General features: G+C 35.8%; 1 non-coding gene across 1 annotated transcript; it reads right to left on the minus strand.

The window, feature by feature from the left end:
- Nucleotides 1–21,505: 21,505 nt before the first annotated feature.
- Nucleotides 21,506–21,648, minus strand: LOC128578844 (small nucleolar RNA SNORA29). The gene has a single exon (XR_008377948.1). It is a non-coding gene; the product is annotated as a small nucleolar RNA SNORA29 (small nucleolar RNA).
- Between the last annotated feature and the right edge of the window lie 265 nt (nucleotides 21,649–21,913).

The following is a 21,913-nucleotide window of genomic DNA, read 5'->3' on the forward strand; positions in this document are numbered from 1 at the left end:
CATTTAAGACAGATAAGTATCAAATAACAAATATTCTAAAACAAAATGTTGAGAGTTATTGGCAACATGGATCTGATAATGAATAGAATTTTGAAAGAGCACTTGAGAATAAATATTAAGTGGAATGACACATTATTCAAATCTCTACTAGTGGATAAAGTTATGTAGAATCATCTCCCAGTCTAATAGCAGTTCCTACATTTTTATAATTATAGTATTGGTTTATAGGCATACCTTAGAGATATTATAGGTTAGGTTCCAGACCACCACAATAAAGAAAATATTGCAATAAAATGAATCACAGAAGTTTTTAATTTCCCAGTGCATATGAAAGTTACATTTATGCTATATTGAAGTCTATTAAGTATGTAGTAGCATTATGTCTAAAAAAATACATAAAATTATCTTATTGCTAAAATATGTTAACAATTGTCTCCCTTAGTCATAATCTTTTTGCTGGTGAGGGGTCTTGCAGTGATATGGATAGCTACTGATTGATTAGTGCTGAGGTTGCTGAACGTTGGGGTGGCTGTGGAAACTTCTTAAAATAAAACAACAGTGAAGTTTGTCACATCAATTGACTCTTTAACTAAAGACTTCTCTGTATATACTATGCTGTTTGATAGGATTTTAACCACAGTATACTTTTTTACAAAATTGGAGTCAATTCTGTCAAACCCTGCCACTGTTTTATATCTTAAATGTATGTAAGACTCTAAATACTTTGCTGTCATTTCAATAACATTTGCAGTATCTTCACTAGGAATGGATTTAATCTTAAGAAGCTGCTTTTTTTTGTTGTTCACGCATAAGGAGCAATCCTTGTCCATTCAAGTTTTATTATGACATTTCAGAGACTTACACCTTCAGGCTCCAGTTCTCATTCTAGTTCTCCTATTTCCACCATATCTACAATGACTTCCTCCACTGAAATCTTGAGCGCTGCAAAGGCATTCATTACAGTTGCAACCAACATTTTCCAAACTCTTGAGAATGTTGATATTTTTACATCATCCTATGAATCATGAGTGTCTTTTTTATGGTATTTAGAAATATGAAGCTTTTCCAGAAGGTTTTTAAATTTCTCTGTTCAGATTAATTAGAAGAATCACTGTCTCGGACAGTTATAACCTGAACAAATATATAACTTAAATAATAAGACTTAAAGTTCAAAATTACTTCTTACTCTCTGGGCTAAAAAAATTGATTTCATATTAGCAAGCAGCATTGTCAATGAACTGTAATATTTTAGAAGGCATCTTTTCTCTGAGCAGGAGGTCTCAACAGTGGGCTTAAAATATTCAGTAAATCATGCTGTAAAGAGATGTGTTGTCATCCAGGCTTTTTGGTTTCATTTAGAGAGCACAGGCAGAGTAGTTCTTAAGAGCCCTAGAATTTTCAGAATGGTCAATGCGCATTGGCTTGTACTTAAAGTTACCAGCTGTATTAACCCTTAACAAGACAGCCTATCCCCTACAGATTTGAGGGCATTGACTTCTCCTTTCTAGATATGGAAGTTCTAAATGGCATCTTTTTCAAATATAAGGTTGTTTCATATACAATGAAAATCTATCCTTTAGTGCAGGGGTCCTCAAACTATGGCCCGTGGGCCACATGCAGCGGTATGATTGTATTTGTTCCTGTTTTTTTTTTTTTTTCTTTTTTACTTCAAAATAAGGTATGTGCAGTGTGCATAGGAATTTGTTCATAGTTTTTTTTTTTTTAACTATAGTCCGGCCCTCCAATAGTCTGTCGGACAGTGAACTGGCCTCCTGTTTTAAAAGTTTGAGGACCTCTGCTTTAGTGTAACCACCTTCATCAATTACCTTAGCTAGATCTTCTGCAAAACTTGCCTTAGGTTCATCAGAATTTGCTGCTTCTCCTTATACATATATACTATGGAGATAGCTTCATTCTTTATACCACATCAACCAACCTCTGCTAGCTTTAAACATTTTTTTTCTGCAGCTTCCTTACTTCTATTGGACTTTATAGAGTTGAGGAAAGTTTGAGCTTTACTCTGGATTAGGCTATGGCTTAAAGGAATGTTGTGTTGTTACTGGTTTGATTTTATATCCAGAACACTATAACTCTCTCCATATCAGCAATAAGGTTGTTTATTTTTCTGACCATTCAGATGCTTACTGGAGTAGCACTTTTAATTTCCTTCAAGCTCTTTCCTTTGTCCTTGTAACTTGGCTGACTCTTTGGAATAAAAGGCTATTGTGGGGTTATTAATGGTCCTAATTTCAATATTGTTGTGTCTCATGGAATAGGGAGGTCCAAAGAGAGGAAGTTAGATGAAGGAAGGTGTGGTAAACAGAACAATTAGGACATACAGATTCATTAAGTCTGCTATCTTATATGGTGACCCCAAATAATTACAACAGCAACATCAAAGATCACTGATTACAGATCACCATAACAGATATAATAGTAATGAAAAAGTTTGAAATATTGAGAGAATTACCATAATGTGACACAGACACAGGAAGTTGCAATGTGCTATTAGAAAAATGGCATAGATATACTTGCTCAATGAAGGTTTGCCGGAAATCTTCAATTTCTAAACACACACAATATCAGCATAACACAATAAAGTAAAGCACAATTAAAAGAGGTAAGCCTGGACTTCTCTATTACAAGATGCCCTTTACATTATCTCCCCTCATCAGTCATCTCAGTAGACCACTCTAGGATTCAAGAATGACCCTTACATGTTACCCTTAGAAAACAGCAAAGAAGTTGAAAGTATTGTGTGTGTGTGTGTGTGTGTGTGTGTGTAGCAATAGTGTGTGACTGTTTATTCATTTTCTTGATGAATACCTTGAAAATCACAGTTATATATCTTACAAAATGACTTCTATGACATACATATCAAAGCCAATTAACTTACCTGAATATTCTGTGCTCTGCTCAATGCAACATGACTGAAAATTAATTGATTACTCTGGTATATGTACACAAAGGTTCATTAGTGTCAGATCTAACACAAAGACCACTAGTGCTGATAAAAATCAAGCAGAATTTGTTTCTCCCCAGGCAAATGAGAACTAGGAATGTCACTCAAGGGACAGATGAACAGAGTTTGACCATATTTAAAACAGAAGGACCATGTATATTATAAATAGAGGAAGATATTTCCTGGTTGCAAAACAAAGAACAAAGAACTATCGCAAAGATCTATTTTTTTTACAGTTATTCAGAGTATGGTGTTGGTATTTTAATGGGGATTGCATTGAATCTGTAGATGGTTTGGGGGTAGCACAGACATTTTAACAATTTTGATTTCTCCCAGCCAAGAGCATGGTATATTCTTCCATTTATTAATGTCTTAAGCTATTTTTCCCCCTCAGGGTTTCATAATTCTCTTTGTAGAGGTCCTTCACCACTTTTGATTTGTATATTCCTCAGTATTTTATTTTCTTTGAAGCTACTGTGAAGAGAATTGTGTCCTCGATTAGATTCTTGGCATATACAAAAGCTACGATTTATGGACATTAATTTTATACCCTGAGATATTACTATATTTCCTGATCACTGTCAGGAGTCTTGTGGTTGAGCCTTTGGGATTCTCTAAGTATAAGATCATATTGTCAGCACAGAGTGAGAGTTTGACCTCCTCTGTACCCATTTGGATGCCCTTTATTTCCTTTTTTTGCCTGATTATATTGGCTAGAACTTCTAGCACTATGTTGAATAGTAGTGGCCATAGAGGACAACCTTGTCTGGCTCCTGTTTTAAGTGGAGAAGATTTTAGCTTTATTCCATTCAGTATGGTATTAACTGTGGGTTTGTCATAGATGGCTTCAATCACTTTAAGAAATGTGCCACCTATAACTATATTCTTAAGTGTTCTTGTTAGAAAGGATGCTGAATTTTATCAAATGCTTTTTCTGCATCTATTGAGAGGATCATATGTTCTTTGATTTTGCTTCTATTGTTATAGTGAATTGTTTTATGGATTTGCATATGTTAGACCATCCTTGTATCCCTGGAATGAATCCTACTTTATCGTGATGTATAATTTTTTTAATGTGTAGCTATTATTTATTGGCTGAAATTTTATTGAGTACTTTTGCATCAATATTCATTAGTGAAATTAGTCTGTAGTTCTCCTTTTTAGTTGGGTCCTTTCCTGGTTTTGGTATCAGGGTGATATTTACTTCATAGAATATGTTAGTGAAGGTTCCTTCCTTCTCAATGTTTTGGAATTGATTCTGAAGTATAGGTACAAGCTCATCTTTGAAGGTTAAAATTCAAATGTGAAGCCAAATGGTCCAGGGCTTTTTGTGTGTGTGTTGTAAGCGTTTTTATTGTTTCTTCAATCTCAGTGCTTGATATTGGACTGTTCAAGAGATCTGTTTCTTCCTGGTTAACTCTAGGGAGATGGTTATGATTCCAGGTATTGGTCCATTTACTCCAAATTGTTAAATATTTGGCTGTAGAGTTTCTTGTAGTAGTCATAGGTAATCTCTTGTATCTCTGGATATCTGCTGTCATTTCCCATTTTTTTATTTCTGATTGAGGTTATCAGAGATTTTACTTTTCTGTTTCTAGTTAATCTGGCCAAAGGTCTATCAATTTTATTTATCTTTTTGAAGAGCTAACATTTTGTTTCATTGCTTTTTCTGAATAACTTTTTGTTTTCAATTTCATTAATCTCTGATTTTTATTTCTTTTTTTCTCCTGGGTGTGGGATTTGATTGCTCTTCCCTTTCCATTTCCTTAGGATGATTCATTAGATTGTTGATGTGCTCTCTTTCTCTTTTTCATATGTTGGCATCTAATGCAATAAATTTCCCTCTTAAGTCTGCTTTTGCAGTACCCCACAGGTTTCAGTAACTTGTTGCTTCATTATTATTATGTTTGAGGAATTGAATAATTTCCTCCTTTGTCTCTTCCTTAACCCAACTGTCATTCCTCATAAGGTTGTTTAATTTCCATGCCTTTGTGTGGGGATGAAAATTTTTGTTGGCATTGAGTTCTACCTTTATTGTCTTGTGATCTGAGAAAATACAGGATATAATTTCAATTCTTGTAATTTTGCTGAGATTTTATTTGTGACCTAGGATATAATCTATTTTGGAGTATATTTCATGGGCTGATGAGAAAAATACATATTCCTTAGCTTTGGGATGGTGTGTTCTGTATGTATCTATTAAGCCCATTTGTTCCAGCATCACATTTAAGTCCCTTGTATCTTTGTTTAATTTCTGTTTAGATGACTGTCCACTTCAAAAGGGTTTTAAAGTCCCCAGCCATTATGGTGTTATGGGATATCATATTGCTCAGATCAGTCAATGTTTGTTTTATAAATATGGCAACACTTAAGTTGATTGCATAAATATTTAGAATTCAATTGTTCTCCTCATATATTATTCCCCTGGCCAGTAACAAGTGACCATCTTTGTCTTTCTTAAATTTAGTTGCTTTAAATACACTTGTATCTGAAAGTAAGATTGCAGCCCCTCCTTTCTTTTGATTTCCATTTGACTGAAATATTGTTTTCCAACCCTTTAGCCTGAGTTTCTTTTTGGCTTTCAAGGTTACATGTATTTACTAGCGACAACATATGGTTGATTTGTGCTTTTTTTTATCCAATCAGCCAACCTGTGCCTCTTCAGTGGGGAATTCAAGTCATTAACATTTATTGAGATAATTGGTAATGATGGTGGAGTTCTATTCATTTTCTTTTGTGAAAGTCCATTGCTTTGTTTTATTCTTTACGCCATTGTAGAAGATAGATTTTGTCCTTTAGTTTGTGGGTGTTTACTTTGCTGGGGGTCCATTATAATGTTTGATGTGAAGAATAGGTCTAAGTGTTTTCTTAATGTTGGTCTTATTGTGGCAAATTTCCTCAGTGTTTGCATATCACAAAAGATTTGATTTCTCCATACATTTTGAAGCTTAGTTTAGCAGCATACAGAATTCTAGGCTGAAAATTTTTTGTTTAAGAAGGTTAAAGTTAGATGACCACTCTCTTCTGGCTTACAAAATTTCAGCTGAGAAGTCCATTCTCACCCTTATGGATCTGCCCCTTAGGTCAATTGGTACTTACTTCTGGATGCTTGCAGGATTTTCTCTTTCATCTTGATTTTTGACAGGTTCATTACAATGTGTCTTGGAGATGCTTTATTCGTGTTGAGAGTACCCAGAGTTTGATATCCCCCTAAAAAGAGTATTTTGGAATCTTTAGTGATACTTGGGAAATTTTCATTTATGATTTTCTCCAGTAGGGTTTCCATTCCTTTGGGACATACTACTTACCCTTCAGGAATACCTATAATTCCTGTGTTTGAATGCTTTGTGAATTCTCACAATTCTATGAGTGACTATTCTACTTTCTCTCTCTTCTTTTATGCCTCTTTACCTACCTGTGTTAGCTCAAACGCTTTATCCTCTACCTCTGATATTCTTGTCCATGGTCAGATCTGTTATTGATACTTTCTACTGCATCTTTAAGTTCCCTGATTCACTCTTTCTATTCCTTAAACTCTGCCATACCTTTCTATATTCTTAATATCTTTTGTCCATTTTTTTGATTCTGTTTTTCCACTCTCTCATCAAATCTCTTAATTGTTATTTCCATGTATATTTTAAATTCCCTTTCTGTCATATCCATTAATTCTTTATAGGTGGAATTCTCTGCAGTAGCTACGTCATGATCCCTTGAGTGTGGGGAGTGTTGCTCTATTCTGCTTTTCATGTTTCCAAAATTTTTCTGTTGATTTTTCCTCATGTGTGTTTTCTTCTCATTCACTCCCTTCTCCTGCTTTTTCCTTTTCATTACCTCCTTCACTTTAAATTACCTTTTCTCTGAGCTTAGATGTTGAAGTGGTCTTTTGTTCTAAGGCCAAAAGAAGATAATTATAAAGAATGAGAAGGGAGAAATAGAAGAAAATGATAAAGAGGAGAAAAAGGGAGGGTGGAAGGAAAGAATTCAAGAAAGGGAGAGAAAAGGGACAGTAAGAGAGAAATAAAGCATGAGGAGAAATGGTGATGTTTTGAGGGGTGCTTTAACCACACCCACAGCTATAGAACTTTGGGGGGCTTGTACCTCAAAATGTGGACCTCCTTCTCATCCTGAGAAACAGCAAGATGCCACCTCTGTCAAATAAAGAAATAAATAAGCAGTATGTTGCAGTGGGGACCTTCCAATACCTTTTTTCCAAAGGCCAATGCTAAAAGGACATGTAAGACTGTGAGACCCTGTCATTTTCCATACAGACAAATGCCATGACCACCCCCATTCCTCAGAGAAGATAAAATAATGAAAAAAAAGATAAAAAATTAAAAATATAATTGTATAAGATAAAGAAGAAAAAAGGGATTTTTTTTGTATCAATTTCCAGCTTATTTCTGTTGTAGTCAGAGATGTTAAGGCGTCTGCATCTTCCGCTCACATTTTAATATACAAAATTAAACACTGTTTGTCTTTTTCTACAGGTCATTTTCATAACTATCAAAGAACTTCTTAAATCACCCAAAAATACTTTCAGAATGGAGGGGGTAAATGTAGGTATGACTGATACTCGATGACTTAGTAAATGGTTTAGAAATATCAATCATTCTTAATTAAGTATCTAATAATTATATCATTTCTGTGTTTGATAAAATGATAGGGTATATTCCTCTACTTAATGTGTCATCTCTTCTACTTAAGGAACATGGGGGTTCTGGGAGTAGACTGGGGTATGGTATAAAGGATCAATGAAAAGTGGGGACTGGAAAGGGAGGGGAGGGAGGAGGGAGGGAGGGGAAAGGAGAGGGATTAATGGGATTACACCTGCGGTGCATCTTACAAGGATATATGTGAATCCTAGTAAATGTGGAATGTAAAGTCTTGGCAAAATAACTAAGAAAATGCTACAAAAGCTATGTTAACTAATGTGATGAAAATGTGTCAAACAATCTATGAACCAAGTGTATGGTGCCCCACGATCATACTAATGTACACAGCTGTGGTTTAATAAAAATAAATAAATATAAAAAAATAAAAAAAAGTGGGGACTGATGTTAGGAGGACAAGTAAAAATCAAAAGCAAGGTGGAATATCAAGCTATCAATCAGAAGAGTGTTCAAAAGGCAGAATGGAAGGTACCTGACAGAAACAAAGGCATCAGAGAATCCAGACAAGATGGACTCTTTGATCTCCAAGGATATGAGATTGTGAAAGTGCCTGTAAGTTGGATGAAAGGGGCATTCTAAACAAATTGATGGAACCACTGAGGAAGAGCTGTGGGCTATTTTTGCCCTATGATGGTAGCCCAACTGGGGAAGTAAAAGAAACAAACTAAGTCAGCATTTCTTCAAGCTTACTTCAGCTATTTATGAGTGGTGCTAATCTAGGAGAAGCCACTGACAGGTTTGAGAATATGACTGATATGGAAAAAAAAACTCTGTGAATGTAGAAGAGGATGATAAGTCTACAGCAATCTGACACATTTTTTTTGAATAGGGCAGGTGCAATGATGGGCCTATGAAGACAAGACTGTTTACAAAAACTTTATAGAGGATGAGTTGACACGACTTGGCAAAAAAAAAATTCAGAAGACAGAAATGCAAATATTTGCAGTAGCTTATTGAGGCTGTGGCTTTTAAACTGAAGGAAAAGCTTGGTTCTATTCATGTTTCTCCAGAATTTGTTGGATCTAAGGGGAGGCTCATGTATGGATCTTTACAATTAACTGTGTATATTACTGGCCTGCTGTGTATAACTTTCTTTGACAGACATTTTCTGTGAAATGTAAATAAATTCTAAAATTTGCAAACTTCTAAACTAAGTATTTAGATCGCATAATCATCAAGTATGTTTCAATGTGAAGACTATAGAATCACCATAGCTGATGACCTCCCTACATTGACTACCTCCTTAAGTTGACCTAATTTTCATAGACTAGATATGTAACACATATACTTATCAGTATAGTAGGCCTAGTTCCTATTTTGACTACCTCTATGTGTTGACCAGTTTGTTACAGTGCCTCAGGTGGTCAACTTACAGAGATTCTACTGTATTTTGTGCCATTTTTTTTATTTTCATGGTTATGTAGAAAGTATCTGAAAATGTCATCAAGGTATCTCAGGAACTTTGGGGTCACCTTAAATTATTTAACAGCACCTGGAATTTTCCAGTTGTATTATTTAATCTAATACTGCAGCAATCAAAATTGTAGCATTGAAAAAATAGAAGCTTTAAGACATGGTGAAAGTGAGAAATATTCGATAAGCCCTTTATTTTAACAACAATTTTCACTGGAAAGATGCCATCATCAGTATTAACAATTACATATTGAACATCTGCTACTCTGAGTGAAGCTAAAAAAATAATAGAATGATTCTGAGCACCCAAGGTTGTTTCAGGGAAATTTTCAGAAAGTGTAAGTAAACACTAATTCAAACTTCATGAAACAGTTTTAAAAAGTTATTGTCTTTTATATCACCAATATTTACCCACCCACCCACCCCCATTTTTTGGATTTGGTATATAACTTTACTACTTAAGTGATTTTTGTGGTTCATAACTATAACTTTTATTTCCTTTAAGTACTCATATTTCACTCTTTTTAGTAAATACTCATTTCTCTTTTGATTCAAATATTGCTGAGTTTTCAGGTCCACTGCAAACTCCTTTGGGATCTAGGAACACAATAAAATGGAGTGTGAGGGCTACTACAAATCAACTGTGATTGTAGATCCAGAGCCCATCCTGAACATTGGTTTTGTAGGAGGGATGGTTGTTTACATTGTTCTCAAAGGACAAGTTTTGGGAGTGTCTTAGGTTGGTATCTTATTCAATTTGAGTTGTTATAGCAAAACACCATAGATAAGGTGGTTTACAAACAATATAAATTTATTTCACATAGTTCTGTAGGCTGAATGTCTGAGATCATGGTGTCAGCATTATTGTCTTCTTGGATGGCTTCTGTGTTGTGGACTGCTGACTTCTTGTGTCTACATGACAGAAAGGGAGCAAAAGAGTTTTCCTGGGGTCCTTTTTATAAGGGCAATAATACTATTTATGAGAGCTCCACCCTCATTTCCTAATTACTTCCAGAAGGCTCCAAATCCTATGTCACTACAATGGAGGTTAAGATTTTGACGTATGAATTTTGGAAGGACACAAACATTCAGTCCTTTGTACTTGGCATCCTCTAAATAAGACCTTGAGAAATAGTTTCCAGATGGCTTTACAAGGTGACCTGAGGTGACACCATAAAGGAATGGGGAAAGGAAAAAAGCTGAGCTGGAATATATTATTGAGAAGGTTACCACTGAAGCCAGTGGGAACTCAATCCTGCTGACAACCTTAACAAGAACATAGAGAAATACATCTGAGTTGTCCTACCCAAAAGTCAAGGATGCAGGGTTATTATTAACCTGTGCTTATTAGTTATTGATCCTTTATTGATCAATGGCCTCTCTCAGGGGCATTAACACCTTGGCACTTTTATCCTGACTTTGCACAAGAAGCTAAGCTTGTTCATGGAGCCAGAGACATCCCTAAGGCAGAGAGTCACAGGTAATTTCTATAGAAAGCTTTTGGTCTGGAGCAGTGGCTGCCATGTGACAGTGAGCAGGGCACCTCTTTAAATCCTCCTTGTTTTAAAACCTATTTGAGTATAGTTATAGCATTCTCTCATTGGTCCTGGAATGTTATTTACTGTTCATTTTTTTCCTATTTGAGTTGCCACAACTCTACTTTCCTCTGGATAAATGACAGTTTACACTGACATTTTAAATTACAACTAAACAATATCATCCAGGATGAAACTGTAAATATGACAATCTACCATTACAGTTTTAAGTATTTTTGAAATATTCAAAACATGAAATGGTTAATATGTCTCCTAGTGTCTCATCTTCACTTCCTTCTCTGAGTGAGGTAAGTCAAACCAAATGCACTCCAATCTGAGCACTTTAAATTATTGTACCATTGCAAATAGATCATTTGTGACCCCCAGAAAATTCAATATGAAGAGATTTAAGATTATTTAAATGTTATAAATCACCATATACACTAAAACATGAAAGCAATTAGATCTCTAATTATATTCATTACAAAGGCGATTTTACTTTCTTTAGATATTTGAGAGGTTTTATGAGAAATATGTTGCCACTAACCCCCCACCACCTCCGACCTCCCACACACAATACAACAGAAGAAAAAATAGACAAATGATATGACTCTATCATGAAATAAGTATCTTTAGGGAGTCAGGGAAGAAAATGGACTTTTAGAGAATCACAGAGTTATAACTCTTGCCCTATTCAATGATGACGAGTGTGAGGCATGTGTACCTGTACTTCACTTTTCCTCAGGCACTGCAGATATTATGCATTGACACCATTGATGTGTTCCCAGTGTTCTGCTTACCATCATGTGAGGAATTTGCAATCTATTTACAGTTGCTCCCAATGGCCATTATTGGCCCAGTACAGTGATTGCCAAACTTTTTCTGTAGAGAGCCAGAGAGCGAATATGTGATGCTGTGTACCTATCTGGTTTTGGTTTACTACTCAACTATGCTGTTCAATCACAAAAGCAGCCAGAGGTAACACATATAAAACGGTGACTATGTTCCAATAAAATTTTATTTTTAAACAATAAAATTTTAATTTTATGTAATTTTTTTGTATCATACAATATTGTTCCATTGACTTTTTTTTCAAATCTTTAAAAATGTAAAAATTATTCTTAGCTAGCAGGCTCTATAAAAATAGGTGATAAGCTAGATTTCTCCCATGGACTGAAGTTTACTCACCCATGAGTAATGAAGTAGAGTTTCTTCATTTTGCACATAAGGCACATTAAAAAAAAAAAAAAACACAACATGCTAAAGATCACATGAATGGTTTGTGTAGGAGACAGAGATGCTGGGTCTAAGTGTTTTAAAACTGGTCATATTAGATGCTTATTATAATACTTCCACTCATTTCTACACAAATGTTGGTTATTAAAATACTGCAATATAGGAGCATATCTGCATGCATTTTTAGTACACTTTACTTTTTATATTTGTTTTATGTTCATAGAAAAATTGAGCAGAAGGTACAAAGATTTCCTATATCTTACAGAATATAGGAAATATCCTTTCCTATGCCATGCGTGCAACAAACTCCCTATCAACATCCGCCACCAAAGTAGTACATTTGTTATAATCCATGAATCCAAATGGCACCAGCCACAAGCATGGATGCTGGTGGGTTCAAGACTGGCCAGGGTCAGCTCAACAACAATGACAACTGCTACAAGAAAATAGCCTGGCATTGTGGTGGGCACCTGTAGTTCCACCCTACTTGGGAGGCTGAGGCAAGAGAATCATTTAAGCCCAAGAATTTGAAGTTGCTGTGAGCTGTGACACCACAGCACTCTACCAAGGGTGACATAGTGAGACTCTGTCTCAACGAAAAAAAAAAAGACATGCCCCACCACTGTAGTAACATGCAGAGTAGTTTCACTGCCCTAAAAATCTTTTATGTTCTGCCTATTCGTCCTTCTTCCCCACCACTCAATACCTTAATGTGCCTTATAGATTTACTGTATCCATACTTTTGCTTTTTCCAGAATGTCCATATAGTTGGAATCATATAATGTGTAACCTTTACAGATTGGCTTCTTTTACTTAATAATCTTCATTCAATGTTCCTTGTCTTTTCATAGCTTCCTAGCACATTTCTTTTCACTGATGAAGAATATTCCATTGTCTGGATGTACCACATTTTATTTATCCATTGTTAAGAATAGCAAGGGGCTTGAATGTGGAGTAATCTTTCATATTCAAACCAATCAATCCCAGTTTATATACTTAACCATTTTCTTATCTAACTCTCACACACCAAACCCATGCTTCCCTCACCCAAAATCATCCTATGGCTTGGTACCAGACACCTAGATACCACCTAGTTATTGGCACTATAGCCCACTGAAATTATTCAAACTAGCCAATCCTAACTTGATTACTCTGCTTTGCTTTGACTTATTTTTTATTAAATCATAGCTGTGTACATTGATATGATCATGGGGCATCATACACTAGTTTCACAGAGCTTTTGGTGCTTTGACTTTTCCAACGAATCCCCTCTAAGTGCGCTGGCTTCAATTTCTTCCCCCTGTCTTTTATCCCCTGACCAAAACCTGCTCTTTTCCCTGTGGTCCTGTGTAGAATGTGGGCACCCCTCCTTGTGACCTATGGGCATAATAAACTTCCTTCCAAGCCTTGTTCTAATTTGCTTCTGTGGCCACATTGACTTCATCATACTATAACCATCTACAACCAATCAAAAATCTAAATTCTTCGAATCCTTTACTCATCTATTTGAGTCTAGAAGGATGATAACATATATAGTCAAATGCGTTCTGAAGGAAGATACTGGACTTGTAGAGAAGCTTTACCTCTGTGTGGCACCTCTCTATATAAAATAAAGCAGTTGTTTACACAATGTGTAACAATTAACGCACTCCATAAAAGAAAGACTTTATGAATAGATGAGAATGGTTACTTCCTAAGACACTGTTCAGTAAAATCAACAGGTGGTCATAACTCAGGTTTATTAATTGCTCTGTGTATCCTAAAACCCAGTCAAAAATCAGAGTAAGAATGTAGCCAGTAAGGCTTTTTGTTTCCCATAATTACCTTTTCCTCAGGACTGAAAATCAAATTCATAAAAGAATCCTAGTTATTCAAGAAAACCTTGACATTTCTTTTGACTATAAAAGAGCTTCCTCTCTGGTTATTCCTACACAGAACAACCACATGCAACCTTGAAATGAAGTGTACACAGAACACATGATGAAAAGAAACTCAATTCTGATGACTTTTTAATATTTGTATCAAGCTATGGCTGAAGCTGCTTCTTAAATTCACCGTAATGTGAGCTAAAGATATAATTAGTTGCTTAATCCAGTCTGATGTAGGTCTTTGGCAACTATACCAGAAACAATCTTAATTCTAAAATTAGTACAAAAAGATGTCGTGCTGAATATGATAAATCCTAAATTATGCAATTTTCTGAATAGACCTTGGGGGAAACTATGAGCAACAGATATTTTTGGATTTGGCAATTTTTGTTAAATAGTGTCAGGCACCAGGTTAAAATGTTATGTATTTTATTTGAGGCTAGAGTCATGCCAGTGAGATTGTAGCATCTGAGTTTTAGAGGCAGAGATTCAGGAATGACCTTGGATAATGGTGCCTAGTATTTTATCTATTTCACCACGGTTATAAATTTAAAATTGCACATGAATTTTACGGCAACCCTGTATAATGAAGATTCAAACTATGGCATTGGTCATGTAACTATCAATGTAAAACTTCAGCTGCCACTTGTTGTTTGACTCCAAGCCTACCAGATGTATATTCCTAGATGTATTCACAAAAATTATGTGACCAAAGCCTAGATGAACAAACTCAAACTCATTATATGTCCTCTGTTTCTTGTCTTTATTAACGGTATCTACCCTTTAGATAGATAATGACCTGACTCAAAAACAATCCTAATTCCAAAAGTAGTACAAAAATATATCGTGCTGAATTTCTCAAAAATGTAGACACAGGTTTTACTGCACTATTTCCATTGGTCTGCACATTCACTTGATGTTTCTTTTATCAATACCATTTTTTCACTCCCAAGGCTCGTCTCTGGTTGATGCCTCATTACCTATTGCCTCTAATAATCTATTGCCTCTCAATCTTTATTTTGTGTTTCTTTCTTACACTGATAACATTTTCATATGAGAGGGGAAATCGGAGGAAAAAAATCAGATGAAAGAGGATGAGCAGAAATACAAGAATGGAAATAAATGATTATTGTATAACAATTTTGTAAAGGATTAGGAGGAATCTTGTCTGGTGACAACACAGATTGATCATGCAGGAGGTGGAAGGATAAGTAATGTTGAGTGAATATTATGATGTCAAGTTTTAGAAGGTTCTCAAAAACAGTAATTACATTTGTATTGATTGCGTGTGACGATAATTGGTTATACTTATAAAATGACATACAGCTTACAAAGCACAATGGAATTTTTCATTTAAACTTGAATTTATGACGGGTACTCTGTGCTATAGATGAGGAAATAAAACCAGAGTGATTCAGAATCTTCAGAAAATTGCACAGCTAATAAAATTCAGGGCACTTGAATTAGTACTCAGTGCTCCTTTTTCATCTATACTACATTACCTTATGAATTTTTAGGCAAAAGATCAAAATGTCTGATATTTTAAGAAGTAACTCTGCCTGCATTAGAGATAAGACTATTGGAAATGTATATCTTACCATGTAAAGGCCAAACCCATTTTCTATGCCTGGAGCAAAATAGGGAAGTGACAAAGACATTCTGGGTGGCACCTGTGGCTCAGTGAGCAGGGCGCCAGCCCCATATGCCGAGGGTGGTGGGTTCAAACCCAGCCCCGGCCAAACTGCAACAAAAAAATAGCCGGGCGTTGTGGCAGGCGCCTGTAGTCCCAGCTGTTTGGGAGGCGGAGGCAAGAGAATTGCTTAAGCCCAAGAGTTAGCGGTTGCTGTGAGCCGTGTGAAGTCATGGCACTCCAACCCAGGATGGTACAGTGAGACTCTGTCTCTACAAAAAAAAAAAAAAAAAAAAAAAAAAAAGACATTCTAATCTGCATGCGGATGGTTTTTGGTGGGAACACCACTTAGAAACAAGAAAGTTTCTCATAATGGCTATTTTAACAATGATAACAAAGTAACATTTCTCTGCAGAGTGTATTACTGCACTTCCTTTTTAGGATAGTGATAAACATCAAAAGGATATACCCTACTCTGTTAAGAAAGTGGATGTCACCACTTAAGAGAGGAAAGCATTACAGGAAAGCCATAGAATCAGATTTTTGTATGGATTCAGTATAGCATTGGGGAGCGGGGAATGAAAAATATTCCTGACAAGGTTTATAAGACTTTTGCTGGGGTAAAATATGTTTTTATATTTCAAAACAGAAAACGAGAACTTCCCCAAAATACTGAATCATCTTCTGGGTATATGCCCAGTAGGGGGATTACAGGATTGAATGGCAGATCTATTTTTAGATCTCTAAGTGTTCTCCATATCTCTTTCCAAAAGGAATGTATTAATTTGCATTCCCACCAGCAGTGCAAAAGTGTTCCCTTTTCTGCACATCCACGCCAACATCTCTGGTCTTGGGATTTTGTGATGCAGGCTAGTCTCACTGGAGTTAGATGATATCTCAAAGTAGTTTTGATTTGCATTTCTCTGATGATTAAAGATGATGAGCATTTTTTCATATGTCTGAAGGCCATGTGCCTGTCTTCTTCAGAGAAGTTTCTCTTCAAGTCCCTTGCCCAGCCTGCAATGAGATCTGCCATTCAATTCTGTAATCCCCCTACTGGGCATATACCCAGAAGACCAAAAATCACACCATAACAAAGATATTTGTATCATAATATTTATTGCAGCCCTATTCATAATTGCTAAGTCATGGAAAAAGCCCAAGTGCCCATCGATCCATGAATGGATCAATAAATTGTGGTATATGTACACCATGGAATATTATGCAGCCTTAAAGAAAGATGGAGACTTTACCTCTTTCATGTTTACATGGATGGAGCTGGAACATATTCTTCTTAGTAAAGTGTCTCAAGAATGGAAGAAAAAGTACCCAATGTACTCACCCTTATTATGAAACTAATGTAGGACCTTCACATGAAAGCTATATCCCAGTTATAACCTAAGAATAGGGAGAAAGGGGAAAGGGAGGGGAGGGAGGGGGGAGGGAGGGGGAAGGAGGGGGATTAATGGGATTACACCTGCGGTGCATCTTACAAGGGTATGTGTGAATCCTAGTAAATGTGGAATGTAAAGGTCTTAGCAAAATAACTAAGAAAATGCTACAAAAGCTATGTTAACTAATGTGATGAAAATGTGTCAAACGATCTATGAACCAAGTGTATGGTGCCCACGATCATACTAATGTACACAGCTATGGTTTAATAAAAATAAAAAAAAAAGAGAAAAAAAATACTGAATCAAATTTAGATAATGAAAAGATGAAATATAAAGGGAAAAGTCACAAGGAAAGCAGGGTGCACTAGGGATCATAGATGAGTAAACTTCTGCACAGCAACAAGATTGCTACCACGGGCAATAAACAGAATATATCAGGAGGTTGAAATGCCAGCCCTTGTTGCTAGTCACTGACAGACAGTCATAAAATGGGTTAAATAAGGTTTTTCAAAAGAAGATAGATAAGTGGCCAACAAACACATGAAAAAATGCGCAATATCAGGGCAGTGCCTGTGGCTCAAAGGGGTAGGATGCCGGCCCCATATGCCAGAGGTGGTGGGTTCAGACCCAGCCCCGGCCAAAAACTGCAAAAAAAAAAAAAAAATCAAAAAAAAAGCTCAATATCACTAATCATCAGGGCAATAAAAATTAAAAGCACAATGAGAGAAAACTTACTTATGCACTGTTGATAGGACTGAAAATTATTACCACCTCTATGGAAAAATGTATGGATATTTTTCAAAGAACTAAAAGTAGACCTACCTTTCAACCCAGCAATCCCATTACTGGGTATCTACCCAAAGGGACAGAAGTCATTACATGTATACACCATGGAGTACTACTCAGCCATAAAAGGAATGAATTAATGTCTTTTGCAGCAATTTGGATGGAACTGGAGATCATTATCCTAAGAGAAGTATCTCAAGAATGGAGAAATAAACATTACATGTACTCGCTAATACTCACTAACCGAGGGGCACACATGTGTACAAAGGGAAGTAAAAGTCATTGGAAATAAACCCAGGGGTGGGGAGTGAAGAGGAGACTCAAATATCTACCTAATGGGTACACTGAACACTATCTCCATGATCAGCATACTTATGGCCCTGACTCAAGCGTTATAAAAGCTTTCATGCGACAAAACCATTTGTACCTCCTTAATATTTTGGAATAAAAATAAATAAGTTACAGAGATACCATTTTAGACTACTAAGCCTTAAAGAAAGATGGAGACTTTACCTCTTTCATGTTTACATGGATGGAGCTGGAACATATTCTTCTTAGTAAAGTATTTCAAGAATGGAAGAAAAAAATATCCAATGTACTCAGCCCTGCTATGAAACTGATTTATGGCTTTCATATGAAAGCTATAACCCAGTTGTAACCTAAGAATATGGGGAAGAGGGAGAGGGAGGGAAGGGAGGGGGAAGGATGGGCAGAGGGCGAGTGATTGGTGGGATTACACCTGCAGTGCATCTTACAAGGATACATGTGAAAGTTAGTAAATGTAGAATATAATTGTCTTAACACAATAACTAAGAAAATGCCAGGAAGGCTTTGTCAACTAGTGTGACGAAAATGTGTCAAACTGTGTATAAAACCAGTGTATGGTGCCCCATGATCACATTAATGTACACAGGTATGATTTAATAAAAAAAAATAAGAAAAGAAAGATCGGCTGGCTGTCCCCTCAGTATGGGGAATAGCACAGACCACCAGTATGGGTCAGTTTATATAAGATAGGCTGATGCAATATTGGGTGAGCTTGCGTGATCAGGAAATTGCTGAAGCAGGTATTGTTTAAACGTTTACAGGATGTACAGTAAAAATAATCACAGACAGACATTAAAAAAAAACATTTTAGACTGCTAGAATCAATGAGAAGGCTTATTTCTTTGCTTGGTAGTTTTTTTCTTTTTTAATTTTATTTCACAGTTGTTTACATTTGTTTTTGTAATAAAAATAGATGTGTGATAGAATAAAATCAATGACTATTGAAATATAGGGAATAAGGAATTCAAAGTCACTATTGCAAGCCAATTTCAATTTTTTTTTTTAAACGTGGTTTTACTCTGTTGATTTGGCTAGTGTGCAGTGGTGTCATCATAACTCATTGCAACCTCAAACTCCTGGGCTCAAGAGATCTTCCCCCTCAGCCTTCTGAGTAGCTGTGACTACAGTCATGTGCCACCATGCCCGGATTTTTTTCATAATTTTTGGTAGCGCTCAGGTTTCACTGTTGTCCAGCTGTACTTGAACTGATCTCAAGCTATCCTCTGGCCTTGGACTTTCACAGTGCTAGGATTACAGGACTGAGCCACCACACCCAGCTATAAGCAATTTTTAAAGACAAAAGAACATGATAGTAGGTGTGTACGGTGTGATTATATTCAGGTCAAAAATATGATTTTCTGTTTGCTTAATTAAAATATGTTAATTATAAAAATGCCAGTAGTTAAAACAAAGTAAGGAAATTATTAAAAAGTAACAGGAATAATAAAGTCACCTCTGATGCATTTTAACAAGGCAGAAAAAGAGTCACAGTTTGGAAAAACTACCAAGCAATTTTTGAGATGCTTCTCTTTTAAGTTTAAATGTAAAAGTTTGCATAAAGTTACCCTGACATGAAATTCTGTGGAATAAGCATTTTTTTTTTAGCTTCTAGGCACAAACTATATTCATTTAAAGTAAATGGCACAGTTAATATCACTAAAAATAAATCCAATTTATCAACAGCCTTTCTTAGTTGATAACTTTGATAATGAGTAGATGATAACATGAAAAAAGACAATTTTCAATATTTGTTACACACATGTCAAAAGGCACCAACAACTATAATTTCTGAATGAATTCATGATTCTTTTTCATTTGCCTCCTAAAGTATAAGACATAAGTTCCATCATTACATACTTTTATCCTATATACCAGACATTGGCAACTTAAACAGACAGACCCTAAAAGTGGTCACTCATTGATTGATCTCTAATGTAGTGTTTTCCAAGCCCGGAGTTCAACACTATTTCTACTATTTTTTTATTATTTTGAAAAATAATTTCTGATCCTCACTTCAGAAACCAGTATCAGTATATAAGGACAAATCATTATAATTCATAACCTAACATCTTATGAATACTTTTTGATAAGCTACATTTTGGGGAAAAAATAAATACAGTTGAAATCATCCATATTAAAAATAATATAGAACCATAAGGTATAAAAAGTAATCAAAGTCTGACTTCTATAAAACTATAGACATAGCCAGAAGAGTTAACCAGCCATTGCTCTCTAACTTCCTTGTGCCTATTAACTGGTTACTGCTTAATGACATATAGGCACAAGATTTGTGACTCACCCCTACTATTTCCAGAGATATTAATAACATTGCTCTTGTGAATCTCAAGACTTTCTCTCTATAGGCAACATTGCTGTTGTAAATCCTAAGACTGGCTTTGAGGTATTTTTCAGATCCTGCACCCCAGGAAGATCTACTGATACCAACCAGACCTGTGGATAGGCATGGGAATGAATCTAACAAGCTTGAGACCCTCTTACCCAGGAAATCTCCCTATTGAGAAGATAATCTCTGCTTCCCAACCCTAAGAGCTCATCGTCAGCCAATCTGCAGATCTATTCTCTTTGCCAGCCAAACTATCTTTAAAACCCCTTTCCCAAAAATTCTTGAGGAGATGGATTTGGATATTACTCTCATCTCTTTGCCTGGTGCCTTGCAAAATAAAACTTTTTTGTCAGAAATAGTTACTGACATGAAACTAGTAGTAGTAGTTGTAAGGAACATTGCAATGTATACACAGATATCTCTTCAATAAGGGACTTACTGCCTGAGCTGCTGAGAGTGCTGTGGACACAATGCCTTTGGCTGTCAGCTTCTTCAGGGATTGACTTATCTACAGAAAGCCACCTCCACGAAGGTTGGCCCTCTTTCTAGACCGGTATACATCAAATATCAGTCCAATACAGTCATGTAAAGTCCTGGTCATATCAGCCTTACTCCAGATAACTCTGAAGGTATATTCTGGCAGCAGAAATACTCATGGGCATTGGTCAAGGTTGTCTTTATGACTGTGCTGAAGCCTTTTCTCAATCCTGCTTCCTTATCTCTTCCTTCTCAGTTTAACACATGGGTGTCCACCCTAAGGCCTGTGGGCCACATGCTGATTTTGTGAGGACTTTTTTCTTATCTGTGGTGTCCTATATCATAAAAAGTAGGCACGGACCTTTATTTTACTAATTGGTTTCCTTAGTATTTGTGCATTTAAGGTGTGGCTCAAGACAACTCTTATTCTTCCAATGTGTGGCAGAGAAAGAAAAAAGGTTGGACACTCCTGGTAACAGAACTTCTTACTAAGCTCCTGCATGGTAAATTCTATCTCAGAGTCTGCTTGTCACAGAATTCAACTCATAGCAGCAGTCATTACAAAATAGATTGCATCTTTCGCATAATTAGCTAATGACTTTAATAAGCACAAATTGATTTACCCAGTTTTAAATGGAGTGTGATTTATTGAAAGCATCAGGATTAAGAGAATAAACTTAAGAGATTTGGGCTATAATCAAAGAAGATACAAGCCAACTCGGCTTACCTTCATTTATTTTATTTTACTTTTTTACTTTTCTTAAGGTATGGGAAAGAAAAACTCTTACTGCTCAAAAACACCCACTGCTCAAACTTTTTACTTTCGTCATGTTTAATACAGTATCAAAATGTCATAGGTAGTTAACTTTCTCTTAAGCCATTTCATATAGAAGGACACCACCGAAAAAGAAACCTCTCTCTTCAGATCATGGCAATTTTAATATATCCCATAAGCATAGACACTAAAATCTACTATTAAGAGAAAAAGTGGTAGTCAAATGGGAAAACCTCCATTTACTTTAAATGGGCCAAATATTTAGGTGCTGCCCATCTAACCCAAACTCCTTTCCAATTTTACAAAATATAATGAAACCACAGGTAGACAGATAGATTGAAAGACAATAGACAAACAGGGAAATATATACATCCATCTAACTATGTAGATATGACGTATCATCATGTTGCTATATAAAATGCTGATTTTTTAAAATCATCAGTAATATGGTTAATATGGTTAGCAAATGGCATATAAGTAGTATTAACTTTTCTTC

This window comes from Nycticebus coucang, chromosome X (assembly GCF_027406575.1).
Source record: "Nycticebus coucang isolate mNycCou1 chromosome X, mNycCou1.pri, whole genome shotgun sequence".
Classification (NCBI taxonomy): domain Eukaryota; kingdom Metazoa; phylum Chordata; class Mammalia; order Primates; family Lorisidae; genus Nycticebus; species Nycticebus coucang.